The 18,014-nt window shown below is 46.7% G+C and overlaps 1 protein-coding gene and 1 pseudogene across 2 annotated transcripts in view; both read left to right on the forward strand.

Moving 5' to 3' along the window:
- Positions 1 to 18,014, forward strand: part of LOC131755466 (RNA/RNP complex-1-interacting phosphatase-like) — a 572,095-nt pseudogene that overhangs the window by 505,207 nt on the left and 48,874 nt on the right.
- The window catches only part of LOC131755446 (UDP-N-acetylglucosamine--peptide N-acetylglucosaminyltransferase 110 kDa subunit-like), a 61,991-nt gene that overhangs the window by 9,002 nt on the left and 34,975 nt on the right, over positions 1 to 18,014 (forward strand). Inside the window, exon 2 of one of the 2 annotated variants that reach the window (XR_010840329.1) lies at positions 4,782 to 4,846. The exons of the other annotated variant lie outside the window; for it this stretch is intronic. The gene's annotated coding sequence lies outside the window, so the exon portion shown is untranslated. Of the gene's footprint in view, positions 1 to 4,781; positions 4,847 to 18,014 lie in introns of those variants that run through there. 2 annotated transcript variants of the gene reach the window in all.

Consider the following 18,014-nt stretch of genomic DNA (forward strand, 5'->3'; position numbering starts at 1 on the left):
GTTCACCTGAAAAAGTCAGTGCAAAAGGATAGATGAAATATTTTAAACATACGTGTTAACATTAATAAAATATAATATTATCCTATTACCCATCAACATATAAAGCCACTGGCAGAGGGAAAGACAGATCGGTGGAAAAGTCCAGAAACTGGTCCCTGTTTACTTGAGAATTGTATTTTAACTTAGACAATTTTAAAGTCTAACTTGACTTTTTGTCTAATTGACTGATTGAAGCATTGCTAATTCATTTAAACAGAAATTAGATATTGGCATCACAGCATACACAAATTCTAGTCAGTCGAAAAGATGCAAATGCAGCTAAATGCAAGAAGCAAATACACAATACAGGAGAGAATTTCTGTGTAAGTGTAGGGAGTACAGAAGCCTTCCTAAGTAAGCCATAAAACTCGGAGGCCATAAACTGAACAATATTTAATTACATGAAAATTTAAAAGTTTTCTACAGTTAGTTCGAGACATAAACAAAACAAAATGACAGACACAAAAGTTTGGTAGTGTATTAACATATAATGGTGACTGTTTATAGAGAGAAGAACCCACCAATAAATGAAAAAGGGTAACCAAATTTTATAAAGGCAGGGGGTGCTTTCTAACTGTATGAGCAAACCACTCAGAAGAAACACAGCTGGCTACTACACAAATGAAGAGGGGCCAACTTCTTTAGGAAATGCAGGTTAAAACCATGGGATTTTCTTCCCTCTGATGGGCAGAAATTCTAAAGACTGATAACATCTGGTGTAGACGAGGGACCAAACACACTTTGCGTATGTTAAGTATAACAAATGTGTTCAAATTTGGAGCGAGGCTTGCAGCATCCATCAAAGTTCAAAACTCTCTTGCTCTTTGACCAAAGACTTTTACTTCTAGGCACCTGCCCTCTGCCAGTACTCTGCCTTGCACAGAGCGTGCATCAAACAGGCACCCGCAAGTCCGATGAGGGAGACTTACGTAATGGGGAAACTCTAGCGACAACCTGGATGTCCTTCGGGAGGGGTCTGATGAAGGAAATGAGGATCCATCCGTGCTAGGGAGGAACGTGTGTGTGGAGCTCGGGGAAGGCCTGTGAGCAGACTGGGAAGATGGCCTGATACGTCATCAGGTCCAAAGGGAAAAGAGCAGGTGTAGAAAAGGACATGTCTCTTATTCCACTTAGAAACCCACAGTGTTTGTATTTGTAAATACTATATATGTATATATGTACATATTGAAACACACATATATACATGTGTACACATTTGTGTATCTGATCCTGAAAGTGCACAAAAGACTGTTAATGGCAACCACCTCTATGGAAGGGAATAGATCTTTGTATTTTTAGTCTAGTTTTCCTAATCGTGTGCAAATTTAGAGTTAAATTTTTATGTAAAAAATTAGGCAGTCAGGAGAGGCCTCGTGACTCTTTTGTGGGCTTCTCTCACCTCAGGATGCACTCTCCGTGCCCTTTCTTGTTTCTGGTTTGTCTTTTGCAGCAGACACCACTGAAAGTAGCATCTTGTCATCCCTTGCCAACCGCCTGCGGTTTTCTTGTGCCCTCTAAACCCTCACCACCTTTGTGAGCTGCTGTTTCCTGCTGAGGTGGTGCCTTTCCCCTCACACACACCCCTCTGATACCTTCGGAAGTCCCGGGGTTTCTCAGTGGGCATTCTAGAATACTCATCCCAGAGATGCAGTGGGTTTTTCAGCCACATGCATTTGGGAAAAACTGTGTTCCTATATGAATTATCCTCTTGGAAGTCCACGATTCACCAGAGCTCTTGAGACGGTCTAGGAAGTTGAGTCAAGAAACCCTTGTAGCCCTGTTAATTCAGGATTTCCTAAATTTCTGTGACTGACTGTGGTACTGCTTTTTCGGTCACAACCATCCTCATCAGCTTCCATCATAGACTCCCTGGGCAGCGCTGCTCAGACTCTGTCCTGGAAGCTTTATAGTCCCAGGATTACCCGCTGCTTCCACGCCCACCCGGCCCCGTGCTGGCGCTCTGTCAGCCTGGCACCTTCTCCCTGCCCCCAACTCCTTCAGGCCACAGGCCCTGCCCCCGCTCTGGGATTTGGTGATAACGCCTGGGAGCGGTGGCCCAGCACAGCCCACGGCAGTGCTCCGTGTGGCTCACAGGGTTTAATACACACAATTGGACCCCTTAGTGGAACATGGGAAGATGACTTAACTGCAGGTGTCTTATTTCATAATCCCTGTGTCTCTGAAAGTGGGAGAAACACACTGGGAGGGCCATATGTTTTAAGTAAAAGGGAGACTCTGTTTCTCTGTGGGAGTAAAGAACAGTCCCTCACAGTTACCAGGTAACATAGGGAGTTTGTGCTGAGTCTGTCGTGTTGGGCCTGTTATACTCATTTCTATGACCCTTGGGTCCCTATTGACATTTGCATTTACTGCCCATGCTTGAAACTCCCCAGCGTCCCTGTCTTGGTTAGGAGCCCTGATTCTGTGGACCTAGAAGTTCTTTGTGGGAGCTTTCTAGCAGGCCTTTCCCCCAGTGTCCCCACCTCCAGCCCCTATGGCGGTCGTAGTGCTTTTTCGAAAACACAGAGCTCCTTGTTGTGCAGACCTGCATGCTCCTCGTTGATCCGATCGATCCAGTTCCCAGGAGAGCGTGTCTGCAGGGCCCTCTGCGGTCTGCAGTCGTGCCCCCAGCCAGGCACCCAGCACCCCAGGTGCTGCAGAGAACTTGCTGGGGTGCCCCGTGCCTTGGCAGAGACAGCTCTCTGCCAGATGCCCTTCCTTCGTCTCCCCCTGTCCTGCCCCTCCCACCTCCCTTCCTCTGAAACCTTCAGCCTTCTGTCTGGCAGAGTTACTTGCTCAGCTCTGTGCTTCCACAGCGCTGGTCCTGTGGCTTTTGAATTCCCTCCACAGCCGTTTTGCCAGGTTGTGAGCAGCTGATTCCCCTTCATCGTTTTCTTCCCTCAGCCCCACACCAGGGACACTCTCGGGCACCGTGCAAAGTTAATCTTCAATTTCTAGTTGTTATGACGTTGTTGCTGTCATGGTACCACCTACGTTCACAGTAGGATGGGTAAATGTGTGGGGGACTACTGTAAATACAGATTCTTTGTAAATGCAGGTTCCTAATTCTTCCCCCTTGTAATATGTTTTCCCCTTAAATCACGTGTCCTTTTAGCTGCTCCAGCTCTATCATTGGACTGTCACCTGGGGTGCCTGAGGCAGCAGAATATCAAAGAGGGTAGACACTACATTTTTAATGTAAATGTCAACCAGGATACCTACTAGCTGTGCCAAGGGGGGCCCAGAATTCAGGCTCAAAGCCTATTACCAGATAGTTGGTTTCCCTGCTTGTGTCTCTTCTGTCTGTCGCCGTGCACTTGACTCCTGTTAACTTTAACAGGAATTATATGTGTGCCCTGAGGGCTGAGCATAGCTTTGAATGGGGGCTTCCTCACACTGCTTTTCTGTCTTGTTTATTTTTAATGAATCCCACCCTGTAGAAGTGGAAGAATGACAGGATGTGTTTGAGAAAATGGAGAGAGTTATTACATGTTTTCCCTGTAATCCAGAATAGCATGCCAGCTCTTCTTCTGTTTGTCTCCTTTGGTTGTCAGTGGAAGATAATTTTGGCTTGCTTACTTTCCAAATGAGAATCTGAAGTCCAATACAAACGTATCCAAGGAGAAACGTGACCCATTCATTTTTGAGCGTCTGTATGAGCCCTGTGCAAGGTGCGGAGAATAAAGAGACAGATTTATTGACTTCAATAGATATGTACCTAGCATTGAATGTGTTCCAGACACTGTTCTAAATTCTATCAGTTATCTACTTTTGCATCACAGAACAGTTCAAGACAGTGACTGAAAACCACAGCCATTTCTTGTGCTCAGGATTGTTTTCAGTCAGCAGGTGGGGCTGAGCTTAGTGGGGTGGTTTCTGCTGCTGGTCTCATCTGAGATCACTTATTCAACCAAAGTCATCTGGTGATCCACCTAGAGTCTAAATGGCCCCCCTCATCTATCTGGCAGCTGGTGCTGGCTGTGGGTTGGGCCTGTTATTTCCAGCAGGCTAGCTCGGGCTTGCTTACATGGCAGTGATATTTTCAGAGGGCAGGTAGAGGAGCTGCATGCCCCTTGAGGCCTCAGCTTGGAAGTTGCACAGCATCACTCCTGTTGCAGTCTCTTGGTCAATGCAAGTCCGCAAGGCCAGCCCAGATTCAAAAGGTGTGGAGCACTAGGCCCCACCTCTTGCTGGGAGGGCTGCAGAGAATTTATGGCCATTTAGTCCTCACATCAAGAGAGGCACAACAGAGAGATTGAGTAACCTGTTCAAGGTCACACAGCTCGGGACAATACAGTGTTTTAAGTGCTTTGACAGCTGCTGCTCATTATTTTTAAATCTTACAGCCACTATTCGGACCAACTTATTGTTTTTCTCTGCATCCTTGTAGAGAAAGGGTCATTCACATTGCTGTGTGACTGCCATGGGTTGGAAGCTTCATTTATGTTGTAGCACTGAATTGTCATAACTAGTATGAAATGGAGATATTATTATGATTCCCAATATTCAGATGAGGAAACTGAGGCTCTTGGAAATTAAGTATGATTCGAATAAGAGAATGTTAGCTCACTGTTCCATATGCAAGAGTGGTCTCCCTATGTAAATTATAAATGTCTTGGCACAGATCTTTTTTTTAATCTCTTGTTTGCATCTTAAAATGGTTTTTAAAACTTTTCTGTTGCTTTATTAATGGCAGTTGCACATTACAGAAAAAAAGCTGGAACAAAAAACATGTTTTTCAGATGTCCAGTGGCGCCCCAGAATAGAAGCAAGATGAATATTCCATTTCGCATTGGCAACACCAAAGGAGATGATTCTTTAGAAAAAAGATTTCTCGACAAAGCTCTTGAACTCAATATGATCTCCCTGAAAGGGCATAGTTGGTGAGTACACGTCCCATCCAGAAGCTTGTCAGAGAACTGGTTTAGTTTCCAGACGCTGAAGGAAACACATCTAGGAGGCTGCCCATCCTGGAGTAGCAGGTACTGTAACTTGTTGGGAAAGACCATTTGTTACGGGGGTTCTCCTGCTTCTGCTTACAGACCCCTTAATACGGTTCCATGGCGAAGAGCATGGCGTGGCCACACTTTCTAGGAGCTTTGGTCAGAATTACCTTTGAAAATCTCTGCTCTGACAGCACAAAGGGTGCCATCCCATCTCTGGTGCAGCTGGCAGAAGCCGGTTCAGTGTAAGAACAGACACTGTTGCTCCCCTGAACATCAGAGAGAGTAGTTAATTCTGTAAGCCCCATGGAAGATGTATGTTCTCACGCATGAGAATAGCTGCCCGCTCCCTGCCCCCTGCACGGCAGGCTCATCGAAGGCTTGAGCTAACCTAGGTTACCTGTGAGCGTTAGGAAGGAATTTTCTAATGACTGAGATGTGTGATGCTCCTGGCCACCTGCGTTGGCTTTCAGGTGGGAGGTTGGACACGGTGGTGTCAGGTGCTGCGACCCTCGCAGGAGCTGTTGACGGGAAGGAGGGTCGTCGTGATGCTCAACCCGGTGCTCCTGCTCTTAGCGGCTGCATCGGTGGTTCTTCTGGGTCCGTGGGAGGCATTTGGGCCTCTCTGCATAACGCTGTCACCATCGAAGATGTCCAGAAGCTGGCAGCCTTTGTGAAGCATTTTTTGGAGATGCACCAGCTATGAGCACATGCTAACCAATATACACTCTGCCCTTGAACAGTGTACAAAATTGAAAGTCACTTGGGCATGGCTAAAAAACCTAAACACACACAGTATTTTTCTCGAATGAACATGCTTATGATAGATTTTCTTCGTTTTTCAGAGAACAGCAAAACATACACAGCTATGCCAAGCTGTTGAAACTTAACCTTAATTATGACTTGAACTGGAAGCTTTTAAAGAAACTTCTCTTGGGGCTTTCCTGGTGGCGCAGTGGTTGGGTGTTTGCCTGCCGATTCAGGGGACACGGGTTCGTGCCCCGGTCCGGCGATCCCATATGTCGCGGAGCGGCTAGGCCTGTGGGCCATGGCCGCTGAGCCTGCACGTCCGGGCCTGTGCTCCGCAGTGGGAGAGGCCACAACAGTGAGAGGGCCACGTATCGCAAAAAAAAAAGAAATCTTTTCTTGCTTTTCTACCAAATTCTAGCTGCTGTTGTCTTTGCTTCTACTTTATCTGCCTAGATCTCATATTCAGAGCCGCCTGTGGGTTTAATTATATGCCCATTGCAGGTTATTGTGGGGCCCTCTAGGTGCTGAATTCTGATCCTTTGCAAGATGACAGCAGTGGGGTCTTCTGGTTTCTTTCCTTATATGGTTATTCTCATAAAGCGATAAAAGTGACTTACTATATGTTTATGTAGCAAGGTCTGTTTTTAATACCATGTAGTTTATATCTCTATGCATTTATATCTCTGTGCCTTTATATTTCTAATAATACGGTTCTTGTTGGTATATGTTGAGACTTTGAGAATTTGTCAGGATCCTTGACCTTGTGCATTAGAGTGTTCCGTTCTCAACAGCTGTGTGCCTCCCCTTCCCCCTCCCCTCTCGCGTTTTAAGCTGCTTCACCAGATTTGGAAGCTCCCTGATTCGCCTTTACTTTCCTTTCAGTGGGTAGAAGAACGGTTGGTTGGTTGGTTGGTTGGTTCTTCGTTTTTCAGCTATGCTGTTAAACTAAAAATCTCTGTTAAACTCCCTTACTGTTTGTTCATGTGACTGTTCTCTTTCTGGTGTTTGACCAGTGATGCCCTGAGTTCGGGAAGATGTTTGCTGAAGAGTCTTTTCCCCTATTGTTCATCCATTGTCAGTGTTTTATGTTGACCCTGTGAAGGACATTAAAGTCCTAAAACATCTAAACCTTAGTCAGTGAATTTCTTTACATGCTTTTTAGACAGATTGTTCTTTTATGAACTTTATGTTGGGAAAATGTGAGTCTAAATATAGCGTCTGTGAAGGGTAGTTTGTTCGGAAAGGTGTAAGACTTGAATCCTGTACATCCATGGTTTTAAAGATTCAGCATACTGGTAGCTTTCCGTTGGCTTTTGGAATGGACATTGTCCACAAACCACCTTACAACACAGCTCACGGTATAAAGTTGTATGAACTTTGTCCCACTTAGGCTGGAAACATGCCGCTAGGACAGTTTTGAGCTGTCTTCGTGTTTCGTTGTATTGTGTAATGAGGACTATACTGATCTTTCGTCGGAGTTCTGCACCAATTGGTTGGGTTAGTTGCGTTTGTTGCTTAGGGCTCAACCTTGCCAGTCTTGGTTCTCTCATCTCTAAAAAGGAGGATTGAAATAACTCCCTGACTTATCTCGGGGATGTTTGAAAGCTGAAAACAAGGGCTCAGTGCAGGATGTGACTGTTTAAACACAGTAAATGTTTCAACAGCAAAAGCCGGACAGTCCATGGACGCCATCCAAGTGTTCACATATAATAGTGCTCAGAGTCTATTTTGCCTCCTTCCTCATCCATTCATCTGATGGTCACAAGTCCCTGTGGTTTGTACCGGCCCCAAGTCTCTTGAATCTCCGCTTATTTCCATTCCCGTTGCCACAGCCAGCTCTGTCAGCGCTCCGCGGATCATGTCAGCAGCCTCCTCTGCCCCTCCCTGCCCCGACCAGCACAGCCCGTTGGACGGTCACTTCCCCTTCGTGCTCCTCCTTGGTGCGTAAAAAAGCCCAGACTTCTGAGCCTGACAGTCACAGCTTTGTGGTGTCTGGTCTGGCTTCTTCTTTCTTGTGTTTCTGGTTCTTGGAATGTGGCGTGCATATATGCCCATGCTACGTCGGGTAAGCCTGGAGTTCCTGCCCCGACTGAGCAAGACTGACGTTCCTTCAAGACACCTGCCAACCTCCTGCCCTTGTTTGTGTCTCCTGCATTGGAAGGATGCTCTTTTCCTTTGTTCTTATAAGCGTGACCCGTTTATCTCATCACAGCCCCTTCATTCTGTGTTTTCCTGTACCGAGGGTGTCTGCTTACGTGCCTTCCCCATCAGAGCAAGGACTAAGCCCTGTTTCTCCACCTCCATCACCTGGCACCCTGCCTTGCCCTTAGAAGGTGCTCAACTACTGTCTGTTTAATGAATGGAAAGGCAGGGCTTCCTGCACTTCACAAACAGCCTGCAGTAAAGGCAGAGGTACAATCTCACATACGTGGATGTTTTCATTTTTCAAAAGCTTACTATGTAATTTCATTTTTTACAAAACTTTAAAATCTTGGAGGGCTCCCAGACTCTTCTTTACATATGTGCGAAAGTGTTTGGAAAACGGTGAGCCACTGCATTCACACCAGGACAAAGGATAGTCACTGTTGTCTGGAGCACGGATCACTGGAAGGTACTCATGGAGCGAAAACCTTGACCTTTGTATGTCTCAAGTGAGTGAACGGACGCCAGTCTGCTGACCACGTGGAGAGAGGGGAAGGGGAGATAAGGATGCAGGCCCCAGATCAACAGGCTGCGGGAGCCACAACTGGCCAGTCTTTTTTTTTTTTTTTTTTTTTTTTTTGTGGTACGCGGGCCTCTCACTGTTGTGGCTTCTCCCATTGCGGAGCAGAGGCTCCGGACGCGCAGGCTCAGCGGCCATGGCTCACGGGCCCAGCCACTCCGCGGCATGTGGGATCTTCCCGGACCGGGGCACGAACCCGTGTCCCCTGCATCGGCAGGCGGATTCTCAACCACTGCGCCACCAGGGAAGCCCTGGCCAGTCTTTAAGAGTAAAAGCAAAGTGGACAGACAGGGGTCTTTCCGGCCTTGGGAGATCTGTGTCAGCCTTGGTGGCCTCACGTTCCTTTAGAGCCTCCGCAGTGTCCTCCTCCTTCTCCCAGACTGCTTTTGACTATTTTTGTCTTTCACAATGTGACAGCACATAATCATGTTCCTACCACCTAAGTGAGAAAGAACAGATTTGCTCCCACGTTGTTTATGTTTACCTCCACACACCGCTTCATCCCCAGCACTGTGGCTCTGTTCTTTGCCTGCACAAGAAACAAAATTGTTCTGTTCCGTGCTAGTCTATGTTTACCTAAACATCTAATGCTGTCTCGTCACAACTTAGCAGATGCTGGAAGGTTTGGCAAGCCCTTAGGTGAACTATGTGATGTAACAAATAATTAGTCCCTTTTTTCCCCTTTAGAGCTTAAGGAGCCACTGAGACCCCGTAAAATGGACAAGACCCATTGATAGTTGTCCAGCTCTGCCTAAGTCCCTTGCAGGTCTGGCCTTGTATCACTCTGGGATTAATGTTTGTTGTATCGTGTTCTTTGGAAGGAAAATAAAATGAGGAAGAATTTCCTCACATTTGATCCGAATGAACAGAACTAAAAAGTGAAATGCTACTGTGTCTGCAAAGAAATCAATCACTTTAATTGCAAAGAAGATTCCCTGCCTCTGTTAGAAATTGTGCTCTTGGTAATTTAGAATCAGAATCCATGACAGTTTGTGATGAATTGGCTCCTTTTGGGCTAAAGGAGGTAAGAAGTTCTAATTACCCCTGGATTATTCCAGAGTGGGTGGAAAAGCTTGATCAAAGAGATATTGGGAGAGAGCTAGAAAAGCTAGCAGTGAGCAAAGATTCATTGCATTTCTTTTTAAGAATCTAAAGAATAAAATAGTTCATTTGTTGTGACAAAAACAAGAGCCTGTGGTGTTTGAAATCCCAGAGCAAATTGGATTTTCTAAGAAAATAGGGAACTGGGCATCTGAGAAAAGTTTACGTACCCAGAAGTCCTATAGTTAGGTTATAGAAATTGGCCTTGCTTAATTGTTAGCACACGAGAATACTGACAGCCTTGCGCCTCACTGGGGAAAAGTATGGAGTTCACACTTTGAGTGTTTAAATGTGTAAGTAATTGGCACTAAGTTGAAGGCAGTCCAAAATGTTTTATTCAAATGAAAGCATAATTTAAGTTAGTAGAAATGTACTCAGGGTCCTCCTAATGAATGAATCTACTGACCCAATCCCTTTTGGTATCCTAGCCTTTGTTTCTCTTCCGATTGCCAACAATCCCTGAAGAATAGGCTGGATTTTAGGTTGACGCATTTTATTTTGAATGGTGTGTGTTGATTTTATGTATCTATATAGATGTAGATATATACTTATAGATATATTTTCAAACTTAAAGAAAAGTTGCAAGATTAGTACAAAGAACTGTTGTATGTGCTTTACCTAGATTCACCAATTATTACTATTTAGCTTTATTTGCTTTGGCATTCACTGTCTCTCCATATATACATGTTTTTTTTTTCTCCTGAACCCCTTAAGGGTAAGGAGACATTGTGCCCTTTTCCCTGGAAATAGTGATTACTTCCTAAATGAAACAAAATTTTCTTACCAAACCACAGCACAGTGGTCTAAGTCAGAAATTTAACATTGATACTGTTGACTGATGTACCGTCCATATTCAAATTTTGCCACTTATTCCAGTAACACCCTTAATGGCTAATTTTTTCAGGCCAGGAACCAGTCTACAATCATGCGCTGCACTTAGTTCTCATGTCACTTTGGTCTAAGTATGAAGTAATTCTTCAGCCTCCTTGTTCTTCCTATTATTGAGAGTTTGTGACGAGTATAGGCTGGTTGTTGTGTAGAATGATCCTTGGTCTGGGTTTGTCCACTGTTTCCTCATGGATGTTTCATGTGATGTGCTTTGGATGGGGGTCCACAGAGGTGACAGTGTGTCTCTCTGTGCATCCTTACAGGAGCCACCTGATGGCCCTCTGTCTCATTAGCATCTTGGTTAAGGTGGTGCCCACGAACTTTCTCCACTGTCAAGTTATTATTTGTCCCTTTGTAGTTAATAAGTAATTTATGGAGAGATAGTTTGAGACTCAAAGTATTCTGTTCTTCATCAAACTTTTGACTTACATATCTGGTTCATAGAACCAGTAATTCAGGTGGATTTATTTGATGAAGAAGGTGAAGTGATTCTTAATGCTTACTTCCCACTAGTAGTTTTAACAAGCCACTCTTCTTTCTCCCGAAGGAAAAAAAAATCCTAAAATATAAGCAGCAGAGGTGTGCAGCACAGTTCATTGACAAAAGGCAACTGTTGGAGGACATATATTCCAGGAGCTCTGAGAGTAACAAACATATTTTGAGAATGTGAACAGTAGGGGCAAGTGTGCTTTTTGGTGAATCAGGGAAGGAGGAAAAGAATCCCCTGATCGGGATATAGGGACCAACTTGCAGACTTTTCCTTCCCTGTCTAGTCAAGGTTGTTGATTTCTCAAGAGTTGTAGAAGGACAGCCCTTTGGCCACACAGACCTTTAATCTAATAACCAGATCGTGAACCACATAGCCTGATGATGCTTTAAAAGATGTGAAATATATCTATAACAATCTAAAGTGAAAGTTGCTTCTAATGACTCTAGCCCAGCAGAATAGGCCCCAAGAGAAAAGTAAAATCTTGGCTTCCATCTAGCCAGGTGAAGAGCTGTAGGCATCCCAAGAAATGAAACTTGAAGTTGAAACGTAAGAAATGTAGGAAGTTACAAGTCATTCTGGGGGAAAAAAAATAATGATCTTATCCAGCAGAATAAAAAGCGGCTAGAGGCTGAATCATTCTTTCCTGTTCCCTTCCTCCAGTTTAAAACCATAGGTTCTTTAGGTTGAAAGTCCAGGGGTTGAAGCAGAAATCTTTAGGAGTTCTTAGGAAATGACAGGTGAGCAGGTTAATAACCTCGGGTAGGAGCAATTCTGCTGTAAAACACACTGGGGAAAATACTTCTGAATTTCTAATGGATTTAAATCTAGGCAGTCTAACATATTTTCTAAAGAACTATGTTCAAATTAAGGCTCCAGCTGATGTTACCCAGTCGCCTCCCCCATTAAGCCATCTCCAGTTCTCCCAATGTCATATTGTTCAAGATATGGTGTCTTCCATGAGCAAGGTTCTTGTGCATACAGGGGCAAGACATATCAGTTAGGATTTTGTTGGTCACAATAGATAGAAACCTTGGTCCCAACTGGCTAAAGTGAACAAACAAACAACCAAAAATTATTGGTTGATGTAACTGAACAGTCCAAAGACAAGGGCCAGCCCAGATCTGGTTTACTCCAGAGGCCCATGGTGTGTATTCTTTGGAGCCTCCTTTCTAGGACTCGGCGTCTTTGTCCTCCTTCGTGTCATGCTTCAGGATAAGCACATTGGTGACATTGCCTCTTCAGAACAGGTCTGTAGCTCTGCTTTCCTCGCCAGAGTGTCCAGCCTCACTCTGCTTGGGGTGCCTTAGGTCAGGTGCTCGTCCCTGTGCCCATGAGTAGGACCCAGAGGAAGGGACATGCTAACTGGCTGGAATACAACAGGACCCATCCTTGGAGCTGGGTAGCTGGCCAGTCCCACCTAAACCATATAGGAGCCTGTGCAGCTTGCCAAATAAGTTCTGCTTTTTGTTGCCTTTATGGAGCTTACAGCTTCATCAGGGAGGCAGACAAACAAATAAGCAAATGGATACAAGATACGAAGTGAAAGAACAGAGCTGTGAGAGTAAATGTCAGGGAGACAGAGTCCAGACAGCGGAATGGGAAGTGACATTTGAGTTGAGATCTGAATGGTTGAGCAGGAGTTAATCAAGAAAAGAGGTTAGGGAGAGACAAAGGCCACGTGAGCATTTGGGGGAACATTTATCACTTTACTCTCTCTTAGGAGAGTTGGTGTGTGATGCTCAAAATATTGAACAACTAGTATGGTCCCCTGAAGAGGGCAAAATTACAAGTGGCCAAAAGAGGATGACTGCAGGAAAGCAGCAGCTCGCTGTAGGTGGCCACAGATGAGTGGCCCACTGCTGGGGTCTGAGGCCCACAGGGTTAGGGCTGGGGTGGAGACTGTTAACCAACTAGGATGGAAGTCGTAGATAAGTATATCAATAACTGGTATGGCAGCAGAGGCACGTACCTGCTGGATTTCAAGCCTGAGTGTACCCCCTTTTTTTCCGGGCCTCTTTCCACTACTTACTGACCACCAAACGGTCCCTATGCGATATTCAATAAATGAATATCATGAATAAACATGAATATATGAATAAACATATAGATGGCTATATTGATAGCATGGGAAAATTATCTGCATTCATGCCTGATTGATATTGATAGAAGATTTCGCCCCAGAGCAAATTAGCAAATGCTTCCCTAGATTCCGCAGAGCATCTCAGATGGTGATTTTCAACTCGAGGCTTCTGGGATTTGAATCAGCATCTGCCTGAGGTTTGCAGGTTGAGGGGAATCTCAGCCTGGAGACACATGTTGATTCCACGGTACAGTGTTGGAGGCCCACACGGAGTAATAAACGTATAGTTGTGCTCTTTTTGAACCATGTAATACTTATTGACATAATGGGCACGTTTAAACAAAACTCATGAGGTGAAGCGTTAACATCTTGATTCCTGTCTTTTTTTGAAGGGGGAGAAAATGTGGGCCTGCATTTCAGCATGGAGGTTTGTCTGCAGCCAGTAGAGGCTGCCTCTTTAAATGATGTGCTCTAATTTGCTTTTCTTCCACCTTTCTCACCGTTTTCATATTTGTTCCTTACTTGCCCTGGGGTCCCGGGTCTGAAAATAGCGAGATTTGAGCTTTCTATTGGAAAACCATTGCAAGGTAAAACGAGGACGATGGTCCTGGGCACCACGCTCCTGGCCTTCTCCACTGTTTTAACCCCAGCAGCAGGAGCATAAACTTTCCAGCTGTGTGAAGGACTCAGAACTGAGCTAGAGCCATCCCCAAACCAGCTGAAGTTAGTCTGTTAGCTTTGTGCAGGCTGAAAGCTTTAAGTAAGCATTTCCAGTCATACCTTCTGGTCATTTCCCTTTAGTGTACCGTTTCCACCTCCAGGTTCTTCTCTTACACCCTGAGAGGCTGGCCCAGAACTAACCGAGGAGCCGCCACTTGGGTGAGTCATTGTCATTAGCCTCCTTTTAGTCTCTTAAGCATCTCTCCTGTTTAGGGCTGAAGTCTAGTTGTATAAGATTTCAAGTAAAAACTCCCATCCGCAAGTCACTGATCCATTCATCCAACCTTACCTAGTTAGTTAGTGAAATGGGGAATCGTATTGGCAAGATCATTGTCCTTAAGCGATTTGGAGCCTAGTAGGGAAATTAAAATGCCAACATGCAGTTGTCCTACTCTGGGACAAGTGCCTATCAGGTAGGGTTGCAGATAAAATACAGGACACCCGGTTAAACTTGCACGGTGTATGTGTTAAATCTGATAACCCTAGCACCGGGGAAAGTGTTGGGTGCAAGGGAACACAGGTGAGGAGGACCAGGGAAGTCTTCGTAGAAGCACTGCCATTGAGGCCAACACGAGAGGGGTTAAGCCAGAAGAGGTGGAGGATAGGGGAGGGCTCTGTGAAGACAGAATAGCACATGTGAAGGCCCTGACTTGATAGGTGCCCCAGGAAATTCAGGGGCCTGAGGTTCAGGATGTGGGAATATGGAGGGTGGAGGAGTATGTCAGGGGAGGGGAGACTGGAGACGCGATGAAGTCCTGCCATGGAATGTGGACTGGATCCTAAGCACAAGGGGCCAGCCATTGTAGGACTTGAAGCGGCAGAGTGACGTCAGATACACATTGGAGAAAACTCCTTGTGGCTGGAGTGTAGTGACTGATTCGAAGAGGGGGGCTGGAGACAGGAGACGGCAGAGCTGTGCCCTGCTGCAGTAACGAGAGTGAGTGATGGCCGTGGCTGTGAGGGAGAGAGAGGAATGGATGCGCTACTTAGAGGAGGGATGGGTAGATGCGGGAGATGAGGGAAGAGAAAGGTCGTGTATGAAGGTGGTTCCCCTCAGTGGGACAGGAGAGGTAGGAGAAGTGGGCACTGCGCTGCCCTTTACCTGTTTGCCTCAGGCCGGCTCCCTGCCTGTCCACTGCTCTGCTCCGTGTCACAGGGCTGATCCTGCAAACCCCATCGCCCAGATTTCCTCACCAGCTCTTTTCCAAGTAGGTTCAGCCAATGGAGAGCATTGGCCGGAGGTTGGAGGGCAGGGCGATGGGAGAAGCCAACGTATTTTCCCTCGCCCTCCGCCCTCCACTCTCTGTTTGGGCAGCCGCAGCAGGGCTGGTGGCCGCTGTGCTCTGAGTGGCTGCCCCACCAGGCAGCCCCTCCCTCTGGGCTGCCAGCTCCTGCCTGGCAGCTGTGGCAACACCACTTCCTTCTTTGCCCCCCAGCCCAGCAGTGGGGTGGGCGTGGTTTCCTCTGCTGTGACTCTGGGATGTCTCACCATCCCATTTGGCCTTTTATTTATTTATTTTTTAAATTTTTCTTGCGGTAGGCGGGCCTCACTGTCGTGGCTTCTCCCGTTGCGGATGGAGCACAGGCTCCGGACATGCAGGCTCAGCTGCCATGGCTCACGGGCCCAGCCGATCCGCGGCATGTGGGATCCTCCTGAACCGGGGCACGAACCCGTGTGCCCTGCATTGGCAGGCGGACTCTCAACCACTGCACTACCAGGGAAGCCCCCATTTGGCCTTTTAGCTTTTTCATCACCATGTGAAATTTGTCGTATTGAACTACCTGTCACGGGCTGTTTTTCTGAGTGGACATTCAGTAATATGGACGTGTTGGATTTGAGGTGCCTTATGAGACATTTAAATGGAGACGTTTAACAGGAAGTCATATATAGATTGAAAGGTGCAGAGAGTGGTCTTGGATGGAGACAGACTTAGCTGGTGATGGAAACTAGGGGAGAGGATGAGGTCCTTGAGGGAGATGGCATAGAGGATGAAGAGCAGAGAGCCTAATACAGAGCCCTGAGAAATACCCCAAGGAAGATCAGCTCAACAAGAGACTGGGAGGGTGCCAAGAGACAGAAAACGGTCAGGAGGGTTGGATGGCGCAGAAGCCAAGGGAAGAGATTTTCAAGACAGAGACGTTGTTTAAGATATAAGTCGGGGGCTTCCCTGGCAGCGCAGTGGTTGAGAGTCCGCCTGCTGATGCAGGGGACACGGGTTCGTGCCCTGGTCCGGGCAGATCCCACATGCCGCGGAGGGACTGGGCCCGGGAGCCATGGCTGCTGAGCCTGCACGTCCGGAGCCTGTGCTCCGCAACGGGAGAGGGCGCAGCAGTGAGGGGCCCGCGTACCGCAAAAAAATAAAATAAAATAGAATAGAATAAAATAAAGATATAACTCGGCTTGGCGGTCACATAGATAAGGATTGAGAAGTAGTCCCCTGGACTTGTCAACGGAGAAATCATTGGGGGCTTCAAGGAGATCCGTTTCATGAGAGTAGTGGGGCAGAAACCAGATCGCAGTGTAGATGGGAGGGGAGCAATGGGGGGCAAGTCAAGAAATTGATGGCAAAGGGAAAGAAGGGAGGGGTGGATAGAAGGACAGGAGAATAGAGTGGAGGAGGGCATTTCCTTGTGGCTCTTTAACTCTGGCTGGGAGGGGCCAACAGAGAAGGAGAGCGTGAAGATGTAGGAAGAGAGGGTGGCATCCCGAGCCCAAGGAGGACTGGCCTCTGTCTTCAGCTCCCACCAGCTGGACGTTCCCTTTCTCTAGCTTTCCACGTAGGCTGTGGAAGTTGCCCCTTGCCTCCTTGGATCAGCTGCCCTTGATTCGTTTGTCCTTTCTTCTTTCTCAGCACATCTGGGTACGTTATGTGATGACAAACAAATCACTACTGACGGTTAATTTTCTTGAAAACCCCCCCAGGCAGGTACCATTTTGGAGAACTACATATTGTGCCTCAAAAAGCCAAAGTAGCCCATTTTTCCTCTCTCATTGGGAGAGATTGCTGTTTCTTGGAGAACCCGATGAAGAGGGTGACTCGCACTTAGGAGTAACGTTGCTTGCAAAGTGCGAAAGGTGAGGTAGTTTGGCTCTGAGGCCTGAGACTTCCTGAGAGATGGCAGACTCACAGCTCCCATTTCCCTCTGACCCTGGGCTCTGAGCTCATCCAATGAGATGGTAAATGAAGTCACTGACACGGTTGAAAGGATAACTTTCTTCTCTCTTTTTCATTCAGAGCAAATTTAATGGAATTTGTATACAACATATGGATGAAATATCCATACGATGGGGCTTGACTATATCCTCACAATTCCCCTTCCCTTTTCTACATCTGGCCCCTTTAGCTCTGCAGACTTAACCCCACACCATCAACCGCCCCAGTCGGTCCACTGAGCGTCTCTTCCTCCTTCGCATCTGGTCGTTGTCGTCACCTTGCTCTCCACTACCGCCTCCTGCGGTAGCTGTTAGGTCCAGGGAGGTTGGTTCACTGTGAGCAAGTAACTGTCAACTCCATGGACAGGTGGAAGTGACTTGGCAGCCGGAATGAGCCCACCCTGAGTTAATTATACCAATGAGGGTCAAGGAGAACGGGGATGCAGCTGGTGTGCAGAGCCCCGGCAGTTGTGAGACACATGCTCCTGAATCCACATGTTGCTCCATATCCAGCCTTGCCTTTCTTGGTTCTCTCTCTTGACTCCATCCAGGTTTCTGCTCTCCTTGTCCCTTTGGGGAGGGAGGTCAGTACCGGCCCAGGTGTAGTCCCCCAATGCTTCCTACTTCCAGGCCCTACGTAGGCTTGTATATCCACTTGCTTGGGTTGCCCTGGCATTCGTGACAAGAAGTTGAGTGGTTTCTGCCCTAGGCTCTCTTTTTCTGGCGTCCTTCCTTGCTGAAATGTCAGAGGACGCCACTGAGAGGGCATAACCGCCAGTTGACCCGAGAGCTGGACCCGGGCAATCAGAGACTCCTCACCCCCTCCCCCGACCTTGGAATATACATTCTGCCCACCGTTCCCACAGTGGGAACCCTTTTCAAAAACTCAGCCTTGAGAGAGGAACGTGTTCTTGAGACCATGTGGACAGTATATGTGACTGAACCCTGTTAAGATCTCTGTGTAAACTCAAGATTCTGGCGCGTGGGTGCTGAGATCTGTTTGTCTTTCAGCTGACCAAGGCAAGCTTTGTAAGCAGGTTCCCTTGCTTGTTGAAACTGCCACTGACTAGTCTGGAGTGGGCTGCCTCTTTCTTCAGTCTCTCGTTGTCCTCTGTGTATAGGGGCCA

The sequence above is a fragment of the Kogia breviceps genome, chromosome 4 (genome assembly GCF_026419965.1).
Source record: "Kogia breviceps isolate mKogBre1 chromosome 4, mKogBre1 haplotype 1, whole genome shotgun sequence".
Lineage (NCBI taxonomy): Eukaryota > Metazoa > Chordata > Mammalia > Artiodactyla > Physeteridae > Kogia > Kogia breviceps.